A 10,604-nucleotide genomic window follows, 5' to 3' on the forward strand; every position below is an offset into this window, starting at 1 on the left:
GTAGCGGAACTCTAGTCTTTCGGAAGAATTTGCATTCTGCTACTGGTTTTGCTTCTTGGGAATCTTGAAATTATCTTCCAAAGGAGGATTTCTGAAAACTAAAGTTGTTAATGCAGTCTTTGACCAGCAGAGGTCTCTGAAGACCATTCCATAAAATATTCTGCAGATTGCAATAATAGTTCTGTACATGCACGTATACTGCATACAGCGCGCAGATGAGCAAAAGTAGCTACAGGGACAAGACTGGAACGACTCAAAATCCACGTTTGAGGCAGTAAAATCACCTGATGAAGTGAGAGACAAGGTTTAGCAGCGTTACAGAAATTGCAGACAGGGAGAGAAGCAAGGATACTTTATTTTAAATTCCTGAACTGAAAAAAGCATAGCACAGGTATCTCTTGTCTTGTACATGCACCTTTTTATCAGTATCCTGAATATAGGTAATCCTTGACTTACAACCACAACTTAGCCCCAAATTTCTGTCGCTAAAAGAGACAATTGTTAAATGAGTTTTTTGCCCCCATTTTACAACCTTTCTTGCCAAGGTTATTAAGTGAATCGCTGCAGTTATTAAGTTAGTAACATCGTTGTTAAGTGAATCTGGGCTTCCCCATTGACTTTGCTTGTCAGAAGTTCGCAAAAGGTGATCACATGACCCCGGGGCATTGCAACTGTCACAAACACGAGTCAGTTGCCAAGCATCTGAATTTGGATCGCGTGACCGTGAGGATGCTGCAACGGTCGTTAGGTGAGAAAAACGGTCATAAGTCACTTTTTCAGTGCTGTTGTAACTTTGGTTACTAAACGAACTGTTGTAAGTTGAGGGCTGCCTGTACAGGTTTACAAATGTTTCTTGCACATAGGCAAACTTCATAGAACCCTAGGGGCAGAATGGACCTTAGAGGTCTTCTAGTCCAGGTCCTCCCCAAGGCAAGAACCTGACTGCATGCCGGACCAACGCTGTCCAACCTTTTCTTGAGCACCTCCAGTGATGGAGCTGTTGTGATTCAGGGTCAGCCTGTGGGTTCGGCATTTGGGTCGGATGATTCAGAGGAGGAGGGGGGTGTTGGAGAGGTTGCTGAGTGGGTTGGAGAGCTTGCTGATGAGAGCCCTCAGCCAGGCCCCTCTCATCTGGTCACTACGCAGACCCAGCTGTGTGAGCCTGACAGCGTGGATGAAGTTGACCCACAGCTGGCCCTGTTCAAGGACGCCCGACGCAGGAGGCAGTCAATCAGGAGTAAACAGAGGAAGGCAATGGGGCACCTCGGAAGGAGGCAGAGAGAAGCCACGCCCTGAACTGTATAAAAGGGGAATGCGTGGGAGGGCTGGTTTGCTGAAGGCAACCGTTTGAATAGTTCCTGTTTCATGGTTCGTGTTTGCCCTCTTTGCTCTCTTTGCTCTGTTTATGTTTTTATGTTAATAAATTTGGCAGGCTTAGTTCCAGCCTCTTGCCTTCTTGTAAAAGGGGTTGTCCCTGCTTTATCTGCAGGGCCGGTAGCAGGCTGGTACAGAACAGGAGCACCCACAACTCGGAAGGGAAGCTGTTCCGTTGATTAACCCTTCTCACCATCAGAAAGTTCCTCTTTATTTCCAGGTTGAATCTCCCTCTGATGAGCTTCCCTCTGGATTTAAAAGTAAGATATATCACGGATAAGCTTTCAATTTTCCAAAAATTCTTCATTGGGCAAGAGTTAAGAGACAGAAAGAAGGGACTGGGAGACAAACTCTGCAGCAAGTGGGAGATCGAGCAGATTCCTAATCGACTTGGCTGATAACTTGTGTCCCCCAAAGGGTAGAGGAGGGAACTAGCGGAAAAGCTATACTGGACCTAATCCTTACTAAAAGAGAAGAAGCGAGTTGCTGGAACCTCGGGCGAGAGTGACCACGTCCTATTGGAATTCAATATAACGCAAACCCAAGCAACAGGATATAATCCAACCAATGTCTTAAACTTTTAAACTTTAAACTTTGAAACACTTTAAAACTCTCTCGGAGTTTGTCTCCAAGGTCCCTTCCAGCTTTATTCTGCTTGAAAGGAGGGCTGGGATGAAAGGGGGGACTTAAGTCAACGCTGCGCAAATCGCACTCTTAGCTGGAGTGCGGCAGTAGTCAGCAGATATGCCAATTTGGTCCTATCAGGTTTCAAAATAATACTAGCCTGGATTAGGAACTTTGGGAAGATTTGCTGGCAAAAGCCAGAAGCAATTCTTGCTCCCTCATTTTAGAAGTACCAAGTCCAGCTGTTGAAGACAAATGTAATTTCGTCTTTGGGTAAAATGCAGGTTGGCACCCTTGATTTCCCCGAAGCCCAAGTCGTGTAGCTTAGAGATGCAACATATTTGACATTCTCAGACAAAGAGCTTGGCAACCTCCTTGGGTCGCATCTTTTTACAGCACTAGCTAGAACTGTCGGGACATTTCAAAGCTGGGAAGGCGATGCAAGAGTTGGGTTGGCTCAAAGGAAGACAATTTTCAGCCTTATGTGACCTTGTAGGCAAAGAAACGAGCTGGGAATGTGGTGATGTACTGTTGGGGGCATTTTCCAGCACACATGTACATTCACAAACACACACACACACACACACCCTCTCTCGCTAGCTGGATATAAACTCCAGCAGTTCTGTCAGAAAGTGCTTTGTACATCAGGGGAAAACATTTTCAGTGCTGGTTTTGCAAATCTTTGTGAATGATTGGCGGTTGTGTTCAAATGCAACTTCCGTGCTTTTGCTGCCTTCACGAGCTTGAGTTTATTCTTAGTCATTTATTTATTCAACAAACATGCGTAGCTGCCCTTCCACCAGAGCAATTTTGTGGGGGAGGGGAGGGGAACAAAAACAAAAACATGACCTCCTTCACAACTGGTGAAAGAAAGTTGAAGCTTCCGAGAAATCACATCACTGACATCTCATGTGCATCGATGCCCATGGCAGAACTCCACTGCATTCTGGCCCCAATACCCAGTAGAAAAGCTAGAATTCACAGCCTTCCAGAAGGCCAACTAGTTACAGGCCATGCACATCTCTGGAGGGAGGTTGTTCCATGACTGAAGTGCCATGACAGGGAAGGCCGGACCATCCTTGGGCCAATTGAGTGGCGCTGATTCATTGATGGGACCCCGAATGCGTCAACTCTGCCTGATCTGGAAGGATGGGCAGTAACCATAGCAGATAGATGTCCTGCAAAAAATGTTGAGGGGCAACGTGAAAATCAACTGTCCCAGACGTCAATATGTTTACACCCGGAGACACCTACAGCTTGCATCTGACACTCAGGTACGGGAGCTTAAATCAGTTTATCAAATGGCTATCTTTTTAAACAGTCTGCTGACAGCAGGGGTCTTCAAACTTGGCCCTTTGATGACTTGTGGACTTCAGCTCCCAGAATTCCTCAGCCAGGCACGCGTGCCTGGCTGAGGAATTCTGGGAGCTGAAGTCCACAAGTCATCAAAGGGCCAAGTTTGAGGTCCCCTGCCTTACAGGTTCCAGATCCAGTATCCTGTCGACTATGCTAAGACTTAGCATACTGTTTCCAATATAGCACCATATTATGGTTGATTATACAGTCAGGCAAATTTTCAGACTGGATTTGGCATTTTTCTTTGCCTACCCAAGTCTTTCCCAAGGATCTGGAAAAGGCAGGTGTTTTTGTTTAATAACCTTAAAGATACCGTTGCCAGATGTAAGCTGTTCAAACTTGTCTTTTGCAAATGGCTGATGGTGACTTTTCAATGTGGGTGGTGCTCCAGAGGCACTCTTTTGCCGCAGTCGTTCTGTTTCTATCTGCAGGACTTTTGTGTTCTCTTCTCTTCTCCAGTTCTCTTTTAATTCAGCGGTCTCCAGGTACTGCATCGTCCACTATCCATCCTTTTTCTTCTTATCAAGTTATTATTTCTTTCAGGGAGGTCACCTTTCTGCCTTCTGATATGAAATGCTGTAGACCTTTCTGTTTAACTAGGCTAGGGCAATCAAGATTACTAATGACAGGATAAAACTACAAAACAACATAGTTATTTACTATTTCATGCAATTTACCCACCTCCTAGATCCCAGGGGACTGACTCTCTGTGGTTATTTTCATGGTTTAGTCTAATGCACGGCTTGCTGTAATTATGTCATACATTATAATAAATTATGAAAATTTCAGTGACAAGCATATCATATCCTACATATGTATGCAGCTGTGTCTACACATTTAATCTTTGGCCAAAAGATCAGAGAGCACAGAGCTGATTCCAAGAAACCAGCAGACAGCATCACCAAACCAGATAAAATACTGTAATACCAGCTCCCAGAACTGCCCAGCTAGCCACTGGCAGGATTCCGAAACCCAAAGTCCACATGGTATCAAGGCTGGACCTAAAAGTGATGGAAAAAATTTGGCTAAAAAGGAATGTCAAGAATCCTTTCGCATAGGTGGAGAGAGTGCAGCTCCGTAGGAGATTCCATGGTTTAATTCAGGAGATTGGGGGAGGGGGGGGAGAGACGTGCTTGAGAAAGGAATCTCTGAAAGGGGGGGCAACTTTTAAAGGCTCCTTCTACAGTTCTTGATGCCTCGACATGGCTAAAACAAGGAAATTGTTTTCCTGTTGTTCAATTGCTAAGTCGTGTCCAACTCTTCATGACCCCACGGACCACAGCATGCCAGGCTGGCCTGGCCCTCCACTGCCTCCCAAATCCAAGTCCAGTGTGTCAATGACAATATCTAACCATCTCCTTCTTTGCCGTCCCCTTCTCCTTTTGCCTTCAATCTTTCCCAACGTCATTTGGGTCCAATGAGTCCTCTCTTCCTTTTTTAGCGGCCAAAGTATTTGAGCTTTGGCTTCAGGATCTGTCCCCTCCAAAGGACAGTCAGGGTTGATTTCCTTTAGGATTGTCTGATTTCCTTGCAGCCCAAGGGACTCTGAGGAGTCTTCTTCAACACCAGAAATTTAAAGCATCAATTCTTAGGTGTGAAAAACGGTCATAAGTCACTTTTTTCAGTGCTGTTGTAACTTTGGTTACTGAACGAACTGTTGTAAGTTGAGGGCTGCCTGTACAGGTTTACAAATGTTTCTTGCACATAGGCAAACTTCATAGAACCCTAGGGGCAGAATGGACCTTAGAGGTCTTCTAGTCCAGGTCCTCCCCAAGGCAAGAACCTGACTGCATGCCGGACCAACGCTGTCCAACCTTTTCTTGAGCACCTCCAGTGATGGAGCACCCACAACTCGGAAGGGAAGCTGTTCCGTTGATTAACCCTTCTCACCATCAGGAAGTTCCTCTTTATTTGCAGGTTGAATCTCCCTCTGATGAGCTTCCCTCTGGCTTTAAAAGTAATAAGATATATCACGGATAAGCTTTCAAGTTTCCAAAAATTCTTCATTGGGCAAGAGTTAAGAGACAGAAAGAAGGGACTGGGAGACAAACTCTGCAGCAAGTGGGAGATCGAGCAGATTCCTAATCAACTTGGCTGATTACTTGTGTCCCCCAAAGGGTAGAGGAGGGAACTAGAGGAAAAGCTATACTGGACCTAATCCTTACTAAAAGAGAAGAAGCGAGTTGCTGGAACCTCAGGCGAGAGTGACCACGTCCTATTGGAATTCAATATAATACAAACCCAAGCAACAGGATATAATCCAACCAATGTCTTAAACTTTTAAACTTTAAACTTTGAAACACTTCCAGCTCTATTCTGCTTGAAAGGAGGGCAGGGATGAAAGGGGGACTTAAGTCAACGCTGCGCAAATCACACTCTTAGCTGGAGTGTGGCAGTAGTCAGCAGAGTCCCAAGGGACTCTGAGGAGTCTTCTCCAACACCAGAAGTTTAAAGCATCAATTCTTCGGTGTGCAGCCTTCTTTATGGACCAGGTTAGTTCCCTAGATAGGTCTTAACCCACACATTATGCCTCGAAACAACCAACACACATCTTTAATTGTTGTTAGATGACTACTAGTTGGCAGTCTAAATGATGCAGTTTGTTCCTTACTGACGTTTCTGGAGGTCCTTTTAACAGTAGAGAGATGTAGCCAGTTGATGGATTACTATTGTCAAATCCGAAGAGCTCCGGGATGGTTGCAGCTGGTGCACCAGAGGTATTTGTGCAAATGTATTCCTAGCCACAGCTGTCCCCCAGAGACAGCTGAGGATAAGCAGGCACTGGCAGACCAGGAATCTCAGTTCTTGGGTCTGGTTTCCTACCAGTCAATAGCACATCTGAGCTTCTTCACCTCCATCCAGCTCATTAGTGAAGCTGAGGCAACAGTGAAGGGTATCAAATGCTTCCTTGAAGTTAAAACAGCGAACGCCTAGATGCTCTCAACATATTAGAAGCTGCTCAATCCAATGCTCATCTTGTAATATGATGATTGCATTAATAGAGGGATAGAATCAAAATCACGTGAAGTTTTAGTACCGCTTTAGAAAGCCTTAGCAAGACCACACTTGGAATACTGTATCCAATTCTGGTCACAATATAAGAAAGATATTGAGACTCTGGAAAGAATGCAGAGAAGAACAACAAAAATGATTAGAGGGCTGGAGGCTAAAACATACAAAAAACAGTTATAGGAATTGGGATGTCTAATCTAATGAAAAGAAGGAATAATAATAATAATAATAATAATAATAATAATAATAATAATAATAATAATAATAATAATAATAATAATAATAATAATAATAATAATAATAATAATAATAATAATAATAAGTAGTAGTAGTAGTAGTAGTAGTAGTTGGAAGGGACCTTGGAGGTCATCTAGTCCAACCCCCTGCTCAGGCAGGAAACCCTATACCATTTCAGGCAAATGGCTGTCCAGTCTCTTCTTAAAAACCTCCAGTGTTGGAGCATTCACCACTTCTGGAGGCAGGTTGTTCCACTGGTTAGTTGTTCTAACTGTCAGGAAGTTTCTCCTTAGTTCCAGGTTGCTTCTCTCCTTGACTAGTTTCCATCCGTTGCTTCTTGTCCTGCCTTCAGGTGCTTTGGAGAAGAGCTTGACTCCCTCTTTTTTGTGGCAGCCCCTGAGACTAAGAGAGACGTGAAAGCATACAAGGGGGTCAAACTATTTTCCAAAGCACCAAAAGGCAAGACAAGAAACAATGGTTGGAAACTAACCAAGGAGAGAAGCAACCTAGAACCAAGGAGAAATTTCCTAACAGTAGGAACAATTAACCAGTGGAATGACTTGTCTCCCTAAGTTGTGGGTGCTCCAACACTGGAAGCTTTTAAGAACAGACTGGACAGCCACTTGTCTGAAATGGTATAGGGCCTCTTGCTTGAGAAGAAGACTTCCGAGGTCCCTTCCAACGGTATTATTCTATGTTCTACGCTCTGATATCATGTAGATATTAATATGGGAGGTGAGATGAAACCAGTTGATGCAGTTGAACAGGCACCTCCCAGTTCTGAACAGAAGTCAAGTGACCATAATCCCAAGTCTATATCATAGCCAGAAGTCTGACAGACATGAGTCTAGATCAGCCATACAGGTAGTCCTTACGACCACAACTGAGTCTACAATTTCCATTGATAGGCAAGACAGTTGCTAAGTGAATTTTGCCCCATTTTACCACCTTTCTTGCTACAACTGTTAAGTGAATCACTGCAGATGTTTTTAGTAACAGGGTTTGAACCTGGTTTCCCCATTGACTTTGTCAGAAGGTTGCAAAAGGTGATCACATGACCCCGGGACACTGTGAACGTCATACATGCCGGTTGCTAAGTGTCCAAATTTTGATCATGTGACCACAGGGATCCTGCAAGTCTAAAGTGTGAAAAACGGTCATAAGTCACTTTTTCCAATGCCGTAACTTTAAATGATTACTAAAGGAACCGTTGACCGAGATTCTCCGTCATCCAGGTCACGGTTGTCACAAAGGTGCTTTTTCCCAGGAGGCAACTGAGCTTTCTTGTGTTTCTTTTGAAGACATTTCGCTTCTCATCCAAGAAGCTTCTTCAGCTCTGACTAGATGCAAATGACCACCTATCTGCAAGCAATATGAATCCTTTCACTCCCCACCATCTAGTCAGAGCTGAAGAAGCTTCTTGAAGACATTTCGCTTCTCAGCTTTATCAGTTCTGACTGGAGGGGGGGCGGAATGGAAGGATTACTCAAAGCCATCTTTGAGACATAAATGAACTGTTGTAAGTTGAGGGCTATCTATACTCTCCAGATGTGTCTGGAGTCATCTTCTCAATTATCTACAAATTCTGGATTGGAGATTGATCTGTAGCTGCCCAGATCATCATTCATGAGTATATTTTTGACTTCCCCCACCCAGAGTAGAGCCTTACTGTCAGGACCCACCCCAAACCACGTCTTAGGAAGACAAAATTCTTGGAGTCAAATCTATTCCAAAAAGAATCTTTACTATGACATGCTTGGTTGTAGGAAAAGAGACAGGACTTAATATTATTCCACGAAGTAAACCCTTATAAAGAGTTCCTGGTTTAACCCCCCTTAACCCCATTTGGTCAGTCCCCCATCCTTTATCTCGTATCATCCCTCTCGTGGGGAAAAAGGAACTTAGGACCCTTCATGTTTATTGCTCTCTTCCGTGACACAAGCCAGATGCTAGCCCCCCCCCCTTTTGTTTCCCCAGTTCAAATCTATTCTCTTCGGGAGATGGCAGAATCCATGGAATAATGTTTGAAACATTCCATTTATGAACATGATATAAATGGATTCTGACACTTACTATTATTCCCTGCTGAGCTACTCAGGCAGGCCCAGTCTCGCTTAGTTTGCAAGCTCAAACCAAGAGGGCTAGAATGATGCTGCTGCCCATGAACTTAACCCTCTTTTGGGCTGGATTCTTAAAAGTTGTACAGGAACCATCCCCCCCCCCCAAAAATCTATGTTGGTGCCCAGCTTTCAATCTAATGGCTCTGGTTCCTTAGCCAATCAACCTTCCAATTCACTCAAGAATGCTCAGAAACTCTCTGATCCTCTTTCTTCAGTTTCCAATCTTTTTCCCTATTCTTGATTTCCTTCTTTGGGCACTTCCATTTTCTCTGGCTCAGCACTGTTCTTATTGCCCTTCCTTATTTTATCCATACGCTGTTCTTTCAGGCTAAGTAACCTGAGCTATCAATTCCACCCGCAAACTTTGCTTCCTTTCTGCAACCTGCCAAGTAATCCCTGTTCTTTCTCTCATTTTCTGGGCAGTGAAAACGGCTATGGATGTTCCATGACATCACCTCTGCTCAATCAGTACTAGAAACTTTAAGCTTAGAAGCCGAAGAGACGCCCTGGTCTACTTCTTCTGGTATCGGCCAAAGAACGAATTCTTAAGTTCTCTCTGGAATGTGAAATCAGCAAGCAAATGTAATTTCTGCCACTAAGCCGCAATTCTCTAGCACAGGGGTAGGCAACCTCGGCTCTTTTATGACTCATGGACTTCAACTCCCAGAATTCCTGAGCCAGCATAGCTGGCTCAGGAATTCTGGGAGTTGAAGTCCATGAGTCATAAAAGAGCCGAGGTTGCCTACCCCTGCTCTAGCAGCTTTGCAGGGCCGGAACATTGCCCACCGCTGTCGCGGTTCCGCGAGGCTCTCCTCTCTCGCCCTTTTGTAAACGAGGGCGGCACGTCGAGCAGGAAAAGGCGCCCCCGGCTGCGGCCAGAGGCGCCGTTTGACTGGCACCCGGGAAGCCATGCCTTGCAAGGGGGACCTTGCAAGGGGGAGGCAGGGTTTGAACTCGGCTCCTGGGGAGGGAAGGCGGGCGTTCCAAGGCCCCGAGGAGGCCGCAGAGTTCGTGCCTCGGAGCAGGAGCCCCGTTCCGCCTCGGCTGGAAGGTCAGGGCGAGGATCTGCACGCCGCCCCGTTTGCAGCACGGACCTCGCCCGACTTCGCCGGCCGTTCCTCACGTAGCAGCCCCTCGGCTTCCAAGCGGCGCGCTCCGGCGCCCCCTTGCTCAGCTGGGAACGAGCACGGGCGGCACCGCTTCCCCATCTTAAACAGCCCGGAGGAAGCCTCCGCATCACGTCGGGAGGGCGTGCACACGTGTCTCACTCCCAGGGCAGGAAGCCCGTACAAGGAACGCCCCGCGTGCCTTCGAGTTATGCAGGGTGTCGCTCCCCGCTTCGTCTCCCTTCGGAAGGCTGGGAGATGACTCCCCTCGCCCCCCCCCAGCTGGTTGGGAACCATGGGAGATGTCGTCCAGCCCTAGGGAAGGGAAGCCACGCACGGCCGCTTCTGAGTTTCCCCGTGAGGGAGGGGCGCGGGGAGGGGGGGGAAAGAGAGAGGCGGCTGCGCGCGCATCCGAGGGTGAGCCAGGGCGCGCGAGCGCGCGTGAGGGGTAAGAGGAACTGGGCGGGGGGGGGGGCGACAGCGCGGCCTCGCCCTTGTCGCAGCGAGGCGGAAGGAAGACGTCACGGCTCCGGAGGGCGGTGGGGCTCGCACTCTCCCCTCGTCCTGAACAGGGAAGGAAAGAGGGAGGAGCTTAGTTCGCTGGGGCGAGCTTCCGGCGCGGATGGCGCGCGCGCGCGCGTGCGCAGCCAGGTGACTGCCGGAAATCGGGTGGACGCGGCTGAGGCGGCGGCGGCGGCGGGGCAGAGCGCGAGGCGAGTGGAGGGCCGGCGCGCGCGCTTCCCCCCCCCTCCCGCTCCCGCGAGCGTCGAGCGCG

This window comes from Vipera berus (assembly GCF_964194415.1).
Source record: "Vipera berus genome assembly, chromosome: 8".
Classification (NCBI taxonomy): domain Eukaryota; kingdom Metazoa; phylum Chordata; class Lepidosauria; order Squamata; family Viperidae; genus Vipera; species Vipera berus.